The following is a 13,628-nucleotide window of genomic DNA, read 5'->3' on the forward strand; positions in this document are numbered from 1 at the left end:
AAATTCCTGGCTGAGCTGAGAGCCGGCTGGAATGTTGGGCCCTGCAGGACACACCAGGGACGGCACGAGGCGCCCTCTGCGGCTGCTTTCTGCTTTTGTACAAACAATGTCATCCTGAATACCTGCTGGCTTTTCTGTCCTCGAGTCTTCTTCCCATTCATCACTTGGCTTGGAACTGACCTTTCACCCAATTCGCACGGAAATCCAGACGGGTGTCTAGGTAGCCTCTTAATCAGTGCGGCCTCTCTCCTGGCACCGTGAGGGGACAAGGGGGCTGGCAGCTCTGAGAGCCTAGACCCTTCCTTCCTGGGCCTCTGAAGCCCACTCCCACGGGCCCCCATTCTTTGATGAAGACAAGTGATGTTCAACTTCGGATAACTTGCACTTGAAAGCAGTTGCCTTTTTGCTTGTCTTTTCAGTGAGAACCAAGAGCTTCTGGGCTCCAGGTTGTGGGTCTCTTGGAAGGAGCACATGCAAATGCGAGAGCTGTCGGCCAGCCGAGGTTTCCTTGAGAAGCAGAGAAAATGCAACGAGAGAGAGGGAGGGCGGCGAAAGCAATAGAGAGAAGGGCGTGGACGGGCAGAGCGAAGGAGGGGGTCCCGGTGCGTTCACGCCCTGGTTCCCGACCACTCGTGCGGCCCACCAGACGCCCCGGGTGCTCATGATGAGTCTTCTCTCGGCACGAGCCAGTTTTGAAACCGTGCAGCGTCTCTTCCTTGCAACCGTGTGAGCCTTGATTGACGCAAACACGAAGCCGAGACAACTTTCTTGCCCAAACCAGTCACTTGACAAACTCCAGAGCCACTCCTGCCCCCTCTCTGCCCTGTGCCCGTGGCCCCTTGGCTGCTGTCCTCCCATGTGCACTTTTGCAATGTGTTTTTATCGTGAGCCATGCCTATTGCCTTGGATGGTGGGAGGGACACCACACGAAAATTGATAAAACGTGGGAACACAAGAGGAAACTCCGCGTTAAAAGGACCAATCTGGACTTTGTTAGGGACCCCGTTCCCCTAGTTCATCTGGCCTGGAAAGAGGAAAACAGCTGCCAGATGGAAAACACCTGGGCTTAGAACCGGTCTTTGAGTTTACGCAAGCAGAACCGTCCAGCCCGAGGCTGCAGGAAGTGTGCGGCTATCTGGGCCTGGCTCAACGTCAGGCACGCCAAGTTGCTAGAAAAATCGCGTTACCTAAAGAGAAAGTCTGCCCCCGTCCCTGGCCCACTTCGGGCCACCCAGTGCGGCAGCTCGGAGCCTTGAGTTCTGGAGCAGCTCTGCTGGGACGCAGGGGCCGCCTTGGTTCTGGCCTGAGCTCAGCCCCTCAGCTGGCCACCTTGGCCAAGGGAACCTTCACTTCTGTGGGTTGTTGTTGTTGTTGTTTCTTTTTTTTTAATGGTTGTAATGAATCCTGGGCCCGCCTATTTTGTAGAGTTTAGGAGAATGAAACGGTAAGAATAAGGAGTGAAGGAGTTTTTGCCGAGCAGCCACATGCATGACAAGAACGGCTGCCATGTTTACAGAACGTGGAAGCGTGTGGACTCTCGTATTTCGTCCTCTACCACCTGCAGAGGATGAGATGAATTTGGATTTTTCCCGGGCAGCCGGAGAGAAAGGTTAGCAGGCGCAGAAAATCCAAGGGCAGGGGGCCGCCGGCACAGCAGGTGATAGGAAAACAATGGGAAGCTCTTGAAGGTGTGAAGAACCGAAGGAAGGATTTCTCCTCGGTGTCCTGGCTCTTCTGGAAAGTCCCTTCCTTGCCCCCAGACTTCAGTGCAGGTTTGCTCAGGGGTCAAAGCCTGGCAGAGAAGAGCAACGGGGGAGGTGGTGGTACCATGGCAAGACCAGCTGGGGAGCGCAGTGGGCACAGGAAGCTGGAGCCTATAGTGACCTTGAATACGAGCTACAGAAATCATGGGGATTGTCTGGATGCCCTCAGCAGGTGGCAGAGAAGCGGGAGCCCTTTCTGCGTAAATCTTACAAACCTGGGCGACTGTCATGAAGAAGGGCTTGGAGTCATGGGCACCCAACACCTCCATGAGGCGTCACCTCTGCTTTCGACTTCCCCTCCCTGTTCTGACGTCACCTCTCCATAGCACATCCAGAGGATACTGGGTGTCTATCTGTCACTTTCTTGTTCCTGTGAGTTTATTCTCTCCCCATCCTAGGATTCTGGCACGCAGAGAGGAAGAGCGTGAGCTTCCCATGCTCCAAACTCACTGGCTTTGCACTTTTAAGAATCTTCGAGACGTACGGCCGAGTCAGCTGCCAGGATCATCACCCACAGTCCCCATCAGACCGATTTGTTTGCTCACAAAACCAACCCAATGCTTTAAAAGAAAACCTTCTCGGAGGAAAGCGGAGGACAGAGCATTTCCCTTGGTGGGTGTGGACAATACCCAGCATGCAGGCACAGCCCAAGATGGCGCTGCCCAGGGGCAGTGTGTGCTGGGTTGTTATGGAAATGGTTTCCTGACTGGAGCCAAGGGCATTTCCTTTGGCTTGACCACACCCTCAGCTTCTTTTTATTTTGGATGAAAATAGCCAAGGAATTTGGCAGGAGACCTTGACCACTAGATGTGGAACTCGTAACTTCTGGGAAAGAGAGTAGCACCGTAAGATGTTTATATGGTGACTCTTAGGATGCTACATTTTTCATGGACAATTTCTCTTCTGTTGTGTTCTTTCAGCCTCGAGGAGGACCAGTCCATAATGAGTTAAGGTAGGTGTCATCTCTGATGTTTGCAAATGTTCTATAGATTAGTTCTCTAGCTTAGCTAGGCCCTTTACATATATTATCTTATTTAATCTTACCGTAAATGAAATAGGTTTTAGTCTACGTAGAAGAAAACTGAAGCTTCAGGTTTGCCTGACTCCAAAACTCTTCTCTTCTCCCCCCACCTGACGTGTCCTTCTAAGCTCAGCTGGAAAGCCTCTTGTTCTAGAAAGCCAATTCCTACCACTGCTACCTAGGGACGCCCCCAGCCCCAGCCCTCTTTCCTGGATTCTTAGATCTGTGCTTGTGTGATGTTGCTGAGCACCCCTACCTCACACCACTACCATGTCTTCATCCCAGTTCCTGAAATCTGTCAATATGCTACCCTAGATGGCAAAACAGATTTTTGCAGGTGTGATTAAATGAAGTATCTTGAGATGTGAGGATTATTCTGGACTGTCTGGATGGGTCTAGTGTGACCACAAGGGCCCTCAAAAGAAGGAGGCAGGAAGGACAGAAGGAAAGAAAGGAGATGTCACTACAGAAGCCGAGGTTTGAGGAATGCACTTTGAAGGCAGAGGAGGGGACACGAGCCAAGGAGTCTGAGTATCTCCAGAAACTGGGAAAGGCAAGGAAATGGCCCCTCTCCAGCACCTCCGGAAGGAATATATGGTCCAGCTGACACCTGGATCTTAAACTGTGAAGCCCAGTTTGCTCTTCTGCCCTCCCAAACTCTACGATGATAACTTTGTGTTGTTTTGAACTACCCAGTTGGTGGTACTTTGTTATGAGAACAATCAGAAATGAATACAGTCTGTGTTGGGATTTCTTTTCCCTGCACTTACATCCACCTCCCTGTCAGGATGTACGTTTCTGAAGGCTGGAACCACTTAAGTCAGTAGCTATATTTTGAGCAATCACTCTATTTTTGAGCATCCTGGAAAGCAAGGCAGACGTGAGTGACACATGTCTGTCCTCAAGAGAGAGAGGTTCGTAAAAATACAAACTTTGTATTTTTAGGGATCCCACTCAAAACCTTGCACAAAAGAGATGAGCGGTAATTAGTGACCGAGGGTCAGCATGATACAAAGAAAAAATTTTGATAATACGAAAGAAAACACGAATATATTTAGTAAGCTTTTATAAATGAAACTAGAAATAGGGGTCCTCTGATTTTTAAATTAATAGTCGTGAAAGTAAAAATATCCTTAAGCTTAATTTAATTCCAAATGAAAGAGAACAAGGAGAAGGGGAGGCAGCTGGAACCTTGGCCATGTGAAGGAGGGGGGCATTGGTGAGAGGCTGGGGAAAATTAGCTGAAGGCTGTGAAGGTCGAAGAACTGGGAGGTTCTGGAAAGAGGAGGGGCTTGGTAAACTCCTCTAATTAAGTCTGCCTTAATGACCTATAACTGCTTTTTCTTGCCTTTGAATTGCTAAGTAAACCAATTAGACCAAGGTTAGAGTGACCTTTATCTTTACACCTTAGCTCTTACCTCTGAAAAGAATAGCGGGGAGCAAGAACTGGAGTCATTAGCTTCTGCTCCCTGCACCAGGTGTGCCTTGACCCCTATGTCAAGGACAGGCATCCTGCCAGGGACACTGCCCTGTACCCAGATAGATCAACTGCTTCAATGTGCAATTCTCCAAGATCACCTGTATCAGAATTACTTGATTCATATTAGGGTTCCTGAACCTTCCCAGACCACTTTTTTTTTTTTAAATTTATTTATTTATTGCAGGGGTGGGGTGGAGAAAGAGAGGGAGTGGGGAGGGGCAGAGGGACAGAATCCTCAAGCAAACTCCCTGCTGAGCATAGGGCCCAACTTGGGGCTGAATCTCAGGATCCTTGGGATCATGTTCTGAGCCCAAACCAAGAGTTGAACCCTTAACCAACTGACCATCCAGCGGAACCCTTAACCAACTGAACCACCCAGCGGAACCCTTGACCAACTGAATCACCCAACGGAACCCTTAACCAATTGAGGCACCACCCAGACCTCTTGATTCTGATGTTACCTAAGATTTGAGAACAGTGCAATTTTATAAAAATAACAATCTTGATAACTTTATGAGCGCCATTAGCATGAACTTTGGGGTCTTATTACACTTAGACTGGACCAACTGATTTTTGTGATTGATTTTCCTTTTAATCTCTAGAGAATTGGAGAGTTGGATAAACCATACCTCGTAATTGCCCTCTATTAAACCATTATCAGGTGTAAAAACAGTAGACATTTTATGGCCATTTCCAGCATATGCCAGTTGCACGAAATAAAAATTTATTACTCTACCCGTTTGACACATCCCATCAGATCAGTACGCTACTCAATAGCATGATAGATGGCTCTTGGAAGCCCGATGCTTGAAAAAATAGAGGATGGTGGACTTTGCCTGGAATACCTTTGGGAATCAGTGCTATCCATAATAATAAAGCCACTGTTGGGAAAAAGTATATTCCCACACTCCGAGAGTTTGATGACCTGGATGTCGGTAATTTGGTTGTTTTACAACATGATGAAGCAATGAATATTAATCTTTCTGGCAGATTATTTCATCACTCTTCATTACTGGCATTATCTAAGCTATAAATGATTAACGGCCATGTAGAGATGGACACACTGGGTAATGTCCCTGCATGCGATGCTAGGAGGCTGGTAGGATTCCTTGTGCTCATTTTCATGCACAAGGAACGAGTTTGATCAGCTAAGGTCGGGCAGCTCCCCAGCAAGTGGGCTTCTAGACACTAGCCCTGGGCTTGTGGTTGGAGATATGAGTTACTAATGATAAAATGATCGGAGAGTGGTGAATGGTAGATTTCTTAAAAATAGCATTAAAAAGGAAGGTCAACACAAGGACTTTAACTTTTCCTAGATCATGGGTCCATGTCGTGTGGTGTTCACGTTTAGAATTACACTGCATTTGTTTTTTTTTGTTTTGTTTTTTTTTTTTTTTTAGAGGGAAGGCAGGGGGAGGAGCAGAAGGAGAGGAAGAGAGAGAATCTAGGCAGGCTCCATGCCCAGCATGGAGCCCAATGCGGGGCTTGAACTCATGACCCTGAGATCATGACCTGAGCTGAAATAAGAAGTCAAACGCTTAACCGACTGAGCCATCCGGGCACCCTACGCCATATTTTTTAAATTGCTATTTTGAATATGCTTCCTGGAAAATCAAATATGTAAAAGAGATGAGCCAGAGGGAGTGTTCATATTACAGCAAAAGTTTTAAAGCAGGAGCCAGTGGGAAGCAGGCAGGGCTCTGGAGGTGGATAGAATTGGGGTTCAGCTGGTGCTCAGCTAGCTTAGTTACTAGCTGTGTGTAACTGGGCATTTTTCTCAACTTTATTTCATCTCTAAAATGAGCCAATAAAGTCTACCTTACAGAACTCTGGCGGGGTTTTGAGACACTTCACATAACACGGCAGCCCTGACGTTGGTCCTTGCTAAATGGGGGTGACAGTAGTGATCTTCAACCCCATTATCACTCTTCAGTCTGACCCCTTAAAATATGTGAAACAATAATTCATTCCTAATTTTTAGAACAGTACTGAATACAGAAAACGTATTCTGTCTCTTTCCACCCCCCCCCCGAGAGGGATATATGAAATGTTTTATTCATCTTTGCGATCACCTTCCCTCCCACAGTTACCTGGGGCCTATGGCCTTGTTAAGAGATGCACACTACGTAGACTGTGGTTGAACTGGGTTGGCAAAGCAGTCTTGACAGGGGGTGGGGAACTTGGGTTTCTCACCCTGTAAGCAGAACATAATTAAATAGCTAGACCTGAGAAGAGTCAACAGAGACTATTATGTCCATATATTTACCTGTAGTTAGGATGCACAATGGTTCTTTGAAATAGGTGTGCACTGGGCGCCACAGCTCCTAGCACGGCGAGATCTTGGGAACCTGTCTGGGTTTCCTTTTTTTTCTAAATTCGATTTTGCCGGAGATGTCTTTGGGGCCTTCTGGCCCCCGGCTCTGGATCCAGTTTTAGCAGCAAAGGGAATAAGCTAGAGTCCCTTTGTAATCATAGGCTCCTTGGCTACCATGGGCTCCCACGGGAGGTGGCAAGCATTTCTGACCGTAGAAGAGCAAATGCAAGGTCAGGGTTAAGCATTAAGTCCCGGCGCCACTTCATTGCTCTGTAAAGAGGGTGTGATCATAGCCGTACTTATCTTGGAAGCTCTGTGAGGATACATGAGATAAATGATGCCACCGTTCTCAGCGCGACGCGCTGAGCCAGATAGAGCTTACTGCTGTCATGTCGTCTGGTCTTCCAGGCCAGCTGGGTGCCCTCCTGTGGGTGACTGTGACCGCAGAGCATGGATTTCTGCACATCAGGCAACAGCCTGTACAGCTCAGACTCTCCTGAGAATTGGAGGAAAGCCGTGAATTCTACCCATGTCTAGCAAACGCACACACTCCCCACTCACTAAGTGTTCATGGGGCCCTCGATCCCGTAAGTCTGTGGGACTGGGTTTTGGAACATGTGGCTCAAAGGAAATTACCAGTAAAAGTATGGGGCACTTACTGTGAACTAGCCTTGAAGTCCATCAGGATGCAAAATGGCAAGGGCATTTATTACTTTTCACCAGCCCTTTCTTCCTCTTCTTCTTCTTCTTCTTCTTTTTTTAATATATACTATTTATTTGACAGAGAGAGAGAAAGATCACAAGTAGGCAGAGGGAGAGGGGGAAGCAGGCTCCCTGCTGAGCAGAGAGCCCAATGTGGGGCTCGATCCCAGGACCCTGAGATCATGACCTGAGCTGAAGGCAGAGGCTTAACCCACTGAGCCACCCAGGCGCCCCCCACCTTTCTTCTTTTTGAAGCTGAGTGTCCAGTGGGCTGACCCCAGTCTTCTTCCTTGAATCTCAAATTTGACCAAGGTCAGAATCTGGATCCCCATGGAGGAGATGTCTTTCCCAGGGAAAGGTCTAAACGCTCGGATGAGAACAGCCATACTAACGAGAATTGCCTTTATGGCTCTTCACTCACATTAGAAGTATTTTTTTGGTCAAGTTCAAGCAAGCTGTCCCAGTCAACTTCTTATGGGGAGGGATGAGGTCAATCTTGAACAGATCACATGGTTCTTTTCTGGTGGTTAGTAGGTAAGTCACTGAATAAGGTACTTTGGGGAATAAGACAAAATAGGAGTGGGTAAAGGAGAGAAATGCCGGTTCAGTCCATCTTTACCCACATGCTTGCTTGTTCCTCCTACAGTCTCAGAGCCCCAGGTAGGCAGGACCCCTGTGTTCTTGGCTCGCTGCACAATGAGTGCCTGGCCCATAGGAAACCCAATAAACAGTCGTGCTGTAATTGATGAGCTCTGATTCTCAGACCGCTGTTCTGTGGCAGAAAATCCACCAACCGGCATAAGCGCTTCCACGGGTATTTTAAGGACCCATGGGATGGTTTTGGCGTCTCTATTTGTGGTAGAAAAATATATTAAGAGAAAAATCGTCGGCTCATATAGAGCACTGAGCCATCCAATATATCTTTCCCAAAGTTCTTAAAAATTCAAACAAGGCTGGCACAGCTTATGCGAATTAAAATGTTTCTTTCATGGTTGTTACGGTCATCTTCGCTTTAGTAACATTTGCTGAATCTGTGGCTAATTTGTTGTTGAGTTTTTGACAAGGAACACAACATCCAAATACGATATTGTTTTTGTAAGCTTTTCGGTCATTTTGCATTAAAGCTTCGGTAGTTGGTTTATTATGAATGTATTTTATGTATGTGCAATAGATTCAAATGATGTCAAAGTTTACACGGTAGGAGGGGGAAGTCCCCTTATAAATTTACATTGCCACTTTCAGGGGCAAATATTTTTCATATCTTGCTGTTTAGTGATCCTAACTTTTACGGATGTTGGCATTTACCGATACGACTGGAGGGCCAGGAGATGGCTTTGGCAATGCAGGTACCAGTAGGAAATAGTCTGAGATCTCCTAGTGAAAATATAGGTCTTTGTCTGGTCTTTTGCACTCTTTAAGTGAAGATGTCTTAGGCTGGTACTGGCTTTAGCATTCCCTTCACAACTACAGGTCTCTCTTTTCACAATGATAGAACAAAACTCAGGTTCTGATCCATGTTAACCCAATCTGTATTTTTGAAAAGCAGAGTGTGTCCTTATAAGCACATTGCTTATACCTAGGAGCTCAGAGTTCAGCTCAGGAGATGAGAAGTAGACATAGAAGAAATTTGACAGTGCTACCTGCCTATGTGGAAGGCCCATCAGTGGGCAGACATTTTCTCATGTTCCATCAAAGGCGACAGCTCAAGGTGGGTCTTGGGGGGTAAATAAATTTGCAGAAGGAGCTGAGCTGTTGTAAGGAAATGAGATGAGTTGAGGCAGGGTAGGTCTATGACTGGGACATGGGTCGGCCGGGAGGAAAGTTTGTGCAGACGCCAGTGGATTGAATGGAGATAGAGGAACGCCTTGAATGTCAAGCTCGGAAGTCTGTCTTGTAGACGATGGGCACTGAAGGTTCTAGAAGACTGTCTGATAGCAGCTGGACACAGGGCAAAAGGCTAAAGAACGGATTCAAAGCCCAGAGAAAAAGCCCAAAGCATAGGGGTGGCTATTCCAGGCCTCTAGGTCCATTCAAAATTTCTGCAGGGAGAAAGCGGAGCCTCATTCTGCAGCCACAGATGCACCGTCTCTCCTGGATCAGACGCACGCACGCGGCTCACCACGATCGCCCACCCCAATCGGGCTCCTACGTGCTTCTGAAACCCAAGCTCTTGCCACTTGCCTTCCTGGATGTTATGCTTCCCTTGCAATTTTCCCAGCGTGCCTGTGCTTTGTTTTTTGTTTTTTTTTTTTTTAAAGATTTTTATTTTTTTAATTTATTTGACAGAGAGAGATCACAAGTAGGCAGAGAGGCAGGCAGAGAGAGAGGAGGAAGCAGGCTCCCCACGGAGCAGAGAGCCTGATGTGGGGCTCGATCCCAGGACCCTGAGATCATGACCTGAGCCGAAGGCAGCGGCTTAATCCACTGAGCCACCCAGGCGCCCCTGTGCTTTGTTTCTAATTCATGCCCCTATGGATACTAATCCCCATGCCCTGAAAGCCCTCCCCACCCGCCCTCCCTCCCCGTGCCTCCCCACTGCCGCCTCTTTTCTTTTGTGACTTGGCCCAAGCACCCCCTTTATGATTAATGCTCTTGCCCTGTGCCCTTCCCTCCAGCTGGGAGCCTTTCCTAGGTGTCCACAGAGCCTCTCTGTCACCTTATCATGCTCTGTTGTCACCAGCTTGCACAAGTCTTCCCGTCACATCATACACTCTTCAAGGGGGGAGACCTTCTTTTCCTCATTTGGAATGCCAGTACCTGGCCCAGGACTTGACAGGGAGCGATCGCTCTATGTACTCTTACTGAGTTCATGATGGAGATGAACTCTTCACTTTCTCCTCCCAGGAACTGACTTGAGCTAAAGCAAAACATTCTGAAGGGAGAGCTTCCAGGATGTAAGGATAGAGAAACCCTAGGAGTGTGGTTCTCAAGCATTGGGCTGTGGCCCCTTGCTGTGTTACAAACTCTTCTCAAGAAGGGTCTGTAGAGATAATCATATCAAAAAATGGGCAGAAGATAGGAACAGACACTTCTCCAATGAAGACACACAAATGGCTATCAGACACATGAAAAAATGCTCATCATCACTAGCCATCAGAGAGATTCAAATTAAAACCACATTGAGATACCACCTGACACCAGTTAGAATGGCCAAAATTAGCAAGACAGGAAACAACGTGTGTTGGAGAGGATGTGGAGAAAGGGGAACCCTCTTACACTGTTGGTGGGAATGCAAGTTGGTGGAGCCACTTTGGAGAAGAGTGTGGAGATTCCTCAAGAAATTAAGAATAGAGCTTCCCTAGGACCCTGCAATTGCACTGCTGGGTATTTACCCCAAAGATACAGATGTAGTGAAAAGAAGGGCCATCTGTACCCCAATGTTTATTGCAGCAATGGCTACGGTCGCCAAACTGTGGAAAGAACCAAGATGTCCTTCAACGGACGAATGGATAAGGAAGATGTGGTCCATATACACGATGGAGTATTATGCCTCCATCAGAAAGGACGAATATCCAACTTTTGTAGCAACATGGACGGGACTGGAAGAGATTATGCCGAGTGAAATAAGTCAAGCAGAGAGAGTCAAGTATCATATGGTTTCACTTATTTGTGGGGCATAACAAAGAACATGGAGGACATGGGGAGAGGGAGAGGCTGGGGTGGGGGGGAGGTTGTGGAACCAGGTGGTAGGTGATAGGGAGGGCATGTATTGCACGGAGCACTGGGTGTGGTGCAAAAACAATGAATAGTGTTACGCTGAAAAGAAATTAAAAAAAAGTGAAGAAAATAAAAAAGTACTCCCGTGCAAAAAAAAAAAAAAAAAGAAGGGTCTGTAGAGGTGGATCAACACTTACAATACATTGTGGTTTTATCTTACTATCATGGCGCTGATTGTAGGCTCACCGGGCTAAGCAGGGCCTTTGAAGGGCTCTTTCCCTGATCTTGCTTCTAGGAGGCTTAGTGTGACATTGGGTCACAGACAGACGTGGAGGTGAGGATGTGCGTATGGAAGAGAATATAGTCGGCAATAAATACTCCTGATCAAAAGGAAATATGGTCGCAAAGGGCAATTGAGTGACTATCCCACTATCAGTGGATGCTTTTATGGAAGGCCTGGGAATTCTGTTGTAATCTTTAATGCTGTTTGTGTCTTGAATTCTTCGGGTTCCTTCCTGCCAATATTCTGGGTGGGAATTGCTGCCCTAGAAAGTGTTCCTGAGGGTTTACTAGGCCCCCAGTCAATAGGTCACAGATCTTAGGGTGCAGACCATGGGAGATGTTAGTGGCCTCCTTGTTCCCTAAGCCCTGCCCCCATTTTTTTTCTCAAACTGATGAAATGATAAAAAGTCAAGGACTGCTTTGCTCTTGTTTTTACAAAATTGTCTCCCTTTGGCAAGTCCTACAAATGTGTCTTGTATTCCAGGTTATGTAACCACTTCCCAGTAGCAATTATTTTTCAGTTGGGCTATTCAGGGGCAGATGATTTTCAAGCTAAGAGAAAGGACATTCACAATCACAGTGTGGAAACTTACTACCCCTTTTACAATTTTCCTACAATTGTGTTAGTGGTTGGCTCTTCATCATAGATGGTGACTAATGTCTCCCTTCCATATGTGTCTCTTCTGCTTGCTTGATCAGTAAGTGTCTGAGAAAAACATGCTGAGAAAACCCCCCACCAGGCTTGTGGTTTTATGAATTTTTCTTTGCAATTGTGTCAGTTTTTGCTTGAGGTGTTTCGAGATGATTTTGACAGATGCAACCGAAGTTTGGTGGGATGTTTCTTTTATTACTCTGTGGCACTCCTCTTTCTATTAGTGATTTTTACCATAAGTTGTATCATATTTTGCTATCAATTAACGTCCCCATGCCAATTTTGATTTAGCACTTACGTGGAATGTACAGCCTTTCCCAATATGTTCTATGCCATCTTGTTTCAGGCGTAACTTTATAGACAGGATATAGCTTGATATTTAATAAAAAAATACAAATGGATAGCCCTTTTCTTTTAAGCAGTGGGCTAACCTATTTACATTTATTTTGATTCTTTGTATATTTGAACTGATTGTAAAGACCTCTCTTACGTTTTGTGCTTACCATCCTTTCTGTTTTTATCCTTTTCCCTTTCCTTCCCGCCTTTACTTAGACTGATGACTTTTTATTATGCCCTCCGTTTCCTCTTTTTCCTTCATAAATTTTGCATTTCTTTTTTTTTTAAAGATTATATTTCTTTATTTGAGGGAGAGAGAGGGAACACAAGCAGGGGAGCAGCAGACAGAGGGAGAGGGAGACGCAGGCTCCCCGCTGAGCAAGGAGCCTGATGCAGGGCTTGATCCCAGGACCCTGGGATCACGACCTGAGCCAAAGGCAGACACCTAACCAACCAAGCCACCCAGGTGCCCTGAATTTTGCACTTCTTATTTTAATTCTTGCCATTAAATTTCAAAATATAAAGTTATTCATATCTATGGTTTTCCATCTTATAATAGCTATTGGCATTTTGATAACATCTGTCCAATGTATTTATTGTGTGTAAACATTCTCCAGGAGTGATGTCATCATAACTCATTACACCCACATGCAGACTTACAAATACTTTGTCGCAGATTTCTATTGTTTGGGGTATTCGTTTTCAACTCTTTTGAAAATAGCCTTCCTTTTGCTTTTGGAAACTGGTTCATCCGGGTGGGAGTTGCCATGTTCTTGAGACCTCAACAGCTGCCCTTTGACGACTGGATGACGGGTGAGCATGTGACCTCACATTAGGCCAATCAGAGTCCTTTCTTGATTTTTTTGAATGGAAACAGGAAAAGAAGAGGGCTTGTCCTCTGTAGCCATAGAGGCTGGGATGGCTTGTGGGTGGTGCGAGTACCGAGGCCTCGGGTAGCCGCTTCTTCCAATCCTCAGTGGAAGAGAATGAAGAAACAACACCACCCCTCTAAGAGGCACCTGACTGAGTGGTACTTGACTCCTCAGGAGAAAGTACATGAACTGTCTGGAGGCTGTCAGCCTGCGGAAGGACCTAGATGGTCAAATGAGCACCTACATTTAGGGAGGAAAAGCCCCTTTATGCCTAAAGTACAAATGGTTTTGACTTTTCTGTGGCGATCTAAAAAGGGTGGGGGGGGGGGCGTTCAGAATTGTAATCATTGTCCTTCAGGGAATCGTGGGAAGAGACTTAGAGGTTCATGCACACAGATATACCACCACCTGAAGAAAGAGGAAGGAAGCAGCTTTGGAAAAGAAGAGGAAGCTGGAGTGGGATTGGAGAAAAGTTTCTGGAATCAGGGAGGTTGAAAGGATCAAAGGGAGTTACTCTTTGAAGTCCATGGAAGTGGCCCCTTCAGAACA

The sequence above is a fragment of the Meles meles genome, chromosome 13 (assembly GCF_922984935.1).
Source record: "Meles meles chromosome 13, mMelMel3.1 paternal haplotype, whole genome shotgun sequence".
Taxonomy (NCBI): Eukaryota; Metazoa; Chordata; class Mammalia; order Carnivora; family Mustelidae; genus Meles; species Meles meles.